Source organism: Antrostomus carolinensis, unplaced genomic scaffold (assembly GCF_000700745.2).
Source record: "Antrostomus carolinensis isolate BGI_N321 unplaced genomic scaffold, ASM70074v2 scaffold17694, whole genome shotgun sequence".
Lineage (NCBI taxonomy): Eukaryota > Metazoa > Chordata > Aves > Caprimulgiformes > Caprimulgidae > Antrostomus > Antrostomus carolinensis.
This window is the reverse complement of record NW_010311597.1, coordinates 53,672-59,357: the sequence shown is the minus strand read 5'-3', so window position 1 is coordinate 59,357 and position 5,686 is coordinate 53,672.

The following is a 5,686-nucleotide window of genomic DNA, read 5'->3' as shown; positions in this document are numbered from 1 at the left end:
CTTTCCCTTGCTGAATCTGTCTCACAAGTACTTGGCTTTCTGTAAGCAAAGAAAAATGCTTTTAGCTTTTAATTCAGAATTACTATGTTTCCTGTGAAATTATCTTGTCTAGTTTTAGTTACATGTCCAGTGGTTTGACCCATTTGAAGGAAATAAGACAGGGAGAAGGAAGAGAAACCAGCATAACATGGAATGAACATAGGAAACATCTACCATTTTCCCCCTAGTTTTATGTCCTTTTATGGTGTCATTTAACTGGAATGATTTTATTGAGTATTGGGTAAAACCAGTGAGATCTTATGTGGACTTCACAACTCTGTACTAAAGTGTTCAAATCAAGACCTTAGGGCTTAACTAGCCTTTTACTTGCCAAACCCCCACAGTGGTTTACAGAGCTACTGTCCCTGCAACCGCAGCATGTCAGCTGGCAGCATGGTGGAATGCTCCTGGTCCATTTCCCTATAACATAACAGAAATGAGCTGATGTAAATGCTTGTGCTTCTCAGGAGTTATTCCTCTGTATTAATTTAGGGTTTGTCTCTGACGGTAGCTAAAATAGTCATAAGGATCTGGATCGATTCCGTTCCTTTAATGAAAGGTTGCTCTGTCCAAATCAGTATTTCTCTGGCTATCACTTGTTGTCACATGATCACATCTTCTCTCCCTCTCCTCTTCCTGCTGCTGGCAAAATTAGTTGTGAGTGTTATCTATCTGAGGATTTATGCAATGAATCTATAAGAAAGAATCACTGTTACTGTGGAAGTTTGCTGAAGCGTTGTCATCCTTTCTGGGTTTGGCCTTATTTTGTTTCCTGAGTTGGCTGAGAAGGAAACCGAAACTTCTGATATTAAGATTCCTTTAACGATCATACCTTTACGATCATAATCATAGTTAGGCAACAATAGTGTCTTGACTGAAGGAAAATCAGTAGTCACCACTTTGTAGAACCATAGCAACAGGGGAATTGAGCAGCTTACCACATCTCGCCGAAATTCTGCTGATGGATGTGGAAGCTTGTAAGCAAGAAATGTGGGCAGTGCTGTGAAGACCTAGGAGGTGTTGGGTTGTCTGCCACACACACAAGGGCTTAGGCTGCAAAGCCACTGACAGCTTTTGGTGCCTTAACATGGTTCCACAGAAGCTGTTGTGTGTGGTAGCCACAAGAAGGGAACAGAACAAGTGAGCGCTGGGATGCGGTACAGTACTGCTGTTCATTAAACGTGCTGCAGCCACGTGGTTAAAACTGAAATAATTCCACTAGTCAGTTCATTTTAACAACCTACCTAAGCAAGAGCTGAGTTACCTTCGGGTAATTATGGAACTCTGCAATCTTCTGATGGTTCATAAAAAATAAGAGCAGAATTTAATTAATTGATTTTTGTCTCAGAAATATAAAGGACAACGAGCTGAACATCACAGTTCAGCACTGCTACTTTCATATCTTTTGTTTTTGTGTTGGAAAATATATTAGATGATAGCCTGAAATCACTTCTATCTCATACTGCTTTAATTTGCTGCTATAATGATGGAAGCCATCATCCCCAAGGATTTTTTTTCCTTCAGACTTGGGTAGGGCTTGTTACGCAAGTAAGCCCGACGGAGAGTTCTGTTAGCTACTTGCTGCAGCCAAAGGATACAATGGCTTTACATATGTGCAGTCATGACAGAGGCAGCCGCCTATTTAAAACTGAAGAAGGAGATGCATTGTGCTGCTTATCCTGCTTGACCATCAAGGTTTTCAGATGTAATGGAACTATTGCATGAGTGGTGATGGAAGAGTCTTCCATTTCATTCTTCAATATCAGAAAAAGTAGAGTTAAAAGCTTTGAAAGCCTCCTGGTGGGGAGGACCTGTTTAAACACAAGCAAAAGTTTATAGATGTATGTATAACATAAGTTATTCCATTTCCTACTTTCTCTGTCCATAACATTCAAATAAACAAGAAGTGGTTTCATCCTGTTGAATGTCAAGAGAGCTGTTTCAGCTCAGCTTCACCATCAAGAATACAGAAAACCTGGCTGGTTCATAAGCTGTTTAGGAGAGAATATTTTGAAGTCAGTCATCTATTTCCAGGGCCCAGTTACATTTATCAAAGACTTCAGTGAAACTTTATTAAGCCAATAGCTCTGTTAATTTTTTTTCCCCAGTTTCAACATACTCTTGTGATTGATTTATTATTTGCAGAGGCTGGAATAGTGGTGGGAGAAAGGGTGTTATTTAGAAACTAGCTCCAGAAGAAAAGTTGTATTTTCTCTTATTCAAACAAACTGCTCAGTGCTGCCAATACCCTAGTCCAGCTGAGGCAGGTAAGGAGATTTAAAGATGAAATTTCCCTTGATGCAAAAGTCATCCTCAAATTACGGAATTTGAAAGTAAACCAGTCCCATCTTTCTTTTAAGTTTTCTATTCTGCATTCCTATCTGTACACAAAATTAATTTTCTAAATCTTTAAAGTTTGTTTTTTGAGGATGGTCTATTTCATTTACAGCAGAAGTGTACAGTAGTCTGAGTGCTTAAAGCATTTTTCTCCTAGGAGGCTCCTCATGCAGACTGTGCATAGACTTCAGCTTTGGGAATTCATGGGGGTCATAATCTGTGGTAGGAAACAGAGACATGTTAAATAAATACCTTTTTTCTACACATCTTTAGGTGCTGTTATATTTTTAATATATCTATCTATATATTAAAAAAAATACATTTTGTAATTCAATGCAAGCAAATAGTGATGAGTGCAGTTCCTTAAAATAGAAGTTAGGCTCATAATGACATGACACTTGAAGATACTACACATGGAGGTCGTTCCTCACCCATGATACTATGTTGCACTAGAAGAAATGGTTAGTTTAGCAGGATGCATACAAGAGTGTGTTTTGTGGGCATGGGTTTTGTTTGTTTGTGGTTTTTTTAAAGCAATTTTTCAACATATGCTGATCTAGAACATGCTTTTCATATTGTGAGTGCCATAAATCAAAGCCAGATTTATTGAGAAGCTACTAATTTTTTGAAATGGTTATAGCAGATGGCAGGGAAGATATTGAAGTATTTGAAACAAGTCACTCATTTAATGCTTTTTCAAGTCAGTTTACTACTGATACTAATACCAGGTTAAAATAAATTCAAAGGAAAGGAGGGCTCACTTGGTAGCATGTGTGAAGATAGGTAATATCACGTCAGACTTTGCTGATTTGAGAGTTTGCAATTCATGTTGTAAAGATAATGAAGCAACATGCTACTAGGAAAGCGTGAGTGGAAGGAAGAAACATGACTTTGAAAGGATGAATGAATGTCTCAGAGGAAGCGTTGAAGCATCTAATCTTGAATCACTTCCAGTTTGCCTGGACAGAGCCCTACAATAGAAATAAAATTAAAAATTGCTCCTTACGCTTCTGATGACAGAGTGTGGGTTCCATCTCCCAAAATCTCAGGTTTTTTGCATAGTAGCTTCTTGCTTAATTTCTTGTTGCCGTGTTCATACAGAAGTGAGAACAATCCGTAGGTAGTTGGGAAAATCTTGTTGTTGTTGTTGTTGTTGTTGAACTTTGCCCATGTAGTCTTTTGTGAAGAAAGCACTAACATAAGATCTTTTCTGTGCTTGTGCTGCTTCTTTGTAAGGAAAAAGAGTCACTTCTCCATTTCCAGCTGTGTCAGAGAGAGGCTCTGGAAAGCAGCCAACAACCTTCCCAAGAAATAAAGAATAAGCAATGAAACCAAAGACCAGTATTTGATTTCCCCTTCTTCCCCCAACCTCTGAAGGAACTGCTGGGCACCATATCTTACACTAAATTTAATCTGAGAGGCATATAATGCCAATAAATTCAAGGATTGCTTCCTAGAACAGGCAAAAACGCTGCCATACATAAGAAAATGTAGCAAGTGTGTGAGGGAATTGCTTTGCAAACTCCTTCTGTTGTTCGATTGATACACTGAACAAGCAGGATCTGTGCTCCTGAACAGGACACCTGTAAACCAAGGAGGAGGGAATAGGAGCTAATAGCAGCTAATAGGAGTAGAAAATGTCAGAGCCAAAGCTTTACTGTGTCCCTAGCACAGGTCCTTCAGTTTAGGGGTGTGTCTCTGTAGACCCCGCGCCCATCCCAGACAGTCCAACCTCCCCCTTACAGTCTCATGATGAGCATTGTTGTAGTTGCCTAAAATCCCTTCTCTAACAAAATAGACAAGTGACTTTTTTTTGGTGAGTCAGGAGACTGAACAGGGATCACCATTCATAAAACTTTCCTTCTGAAAACTGCCACTTTTTTTTTTAATCAAATGAAATGGGCTGTTACACACATGGCTATTACCTTTGTTTTTTCTACATTTACTAAAGATACAGATTTTAAAATCCAAAGAATAGGCATAATTCAGGCAATGGTAATGAAAGCCTTGACAAAACAATACATTCTCTTATTCCTGAATAATTTTAATTCACCTCCTCATGCTGTAATAATACTGAACATAGCATTTGGCCGACCTAGCACATTTATACCTCACTTCCTCGATGATAAAAAGGTGCCTTGTTCTGAACAGGTTATAATTACTCTTCCTTCACTTAAAATTCCCCTTGTTTCTGTGCTTTAACGTGAGGAAATAGCTGGGGACTTCCACTATGGTTTGCATCTTTCACCCTTACTGGTTGTCTGTTAAATGGTGAAAACAGTCAAGAAGAACCTGTAACATACTGATTTAAGTAGCTGCCTCCAGGTCTTCAGACTAGTTTGTGAAGGTGAAGTATTAGAATGAGCTGAGCTTGGGGTTTAGCTGGGCTTGGGAAGAGCTATCTAGCTTCTGTGAAAACATGTTTAGTGGAAGTAGAAGTTCATTGCTGGGGGTTTCTCGGTTTTGTTTTGTGACTGTGGGTAAGGCCAGTTGGACCCACAGTTGGTAGCACAGATTTGTAATGCAGCCCTTGTGATGGGAAGGAAGCCAGGAACTGACTGAGCAAGAAAAAGAAACAGAGCTTGAGCTGCCTTGTGTGGATTTGTGTCTAGAGCAGTCCCAGCCTCGCTTTTTATTCCCTTCATGTTCCGTAGCAGCTGTGCCATGCTGACGGCGAGACAGCCTAGGGACATTCTTGACAGCCACTGGGATTTTAGGTGGATTTAAATGTGTTATCAGTCATTCCACTCTAGTTTTCATGAGTGGTTTAATGCAGTGATAGAAACGGTAATGAAAATGTTTTGGAGCCATATGGATAGGGCCTAATAACTGGTATAGATGAAGAACCAGCTAGCAATAAAGGGAGTTGAAACGTCTGGTGATTTGCTGGGGGAGTCCATGGCTGGGAACAGTCTTCCCTTTAGTCCCCACTCTGCCTCACCTCCCCCACTTGAGCTGGAGAAGCCCTAGCTTGGTGTGGTTTTGAAAGATAAAACCTCTTCCAGTGTGTTAGATGAAATATATTTATTATGGAACAGCATAGAAAATAGTAATTTAGGATTTTAAAAGCAAATGTTGGTAACCACATATTAATGCTTTTACCAAATTGAGTAAACATTACTTTTCCTTACTGAAGTCTAATTATAGACCTAATACAGGAGAAGGAGGTGTTTAGAAAACAGCTTGCTGGGATGGAAAAAGTGTGTGCACTTTTGGTGTGGTGGATGTCGTGGCTGTTTTTTCAAAGTGTGATTTCCATATGTTATCACCCATGCCTACAACACTGCATGTAAATTAAATACATACTGTT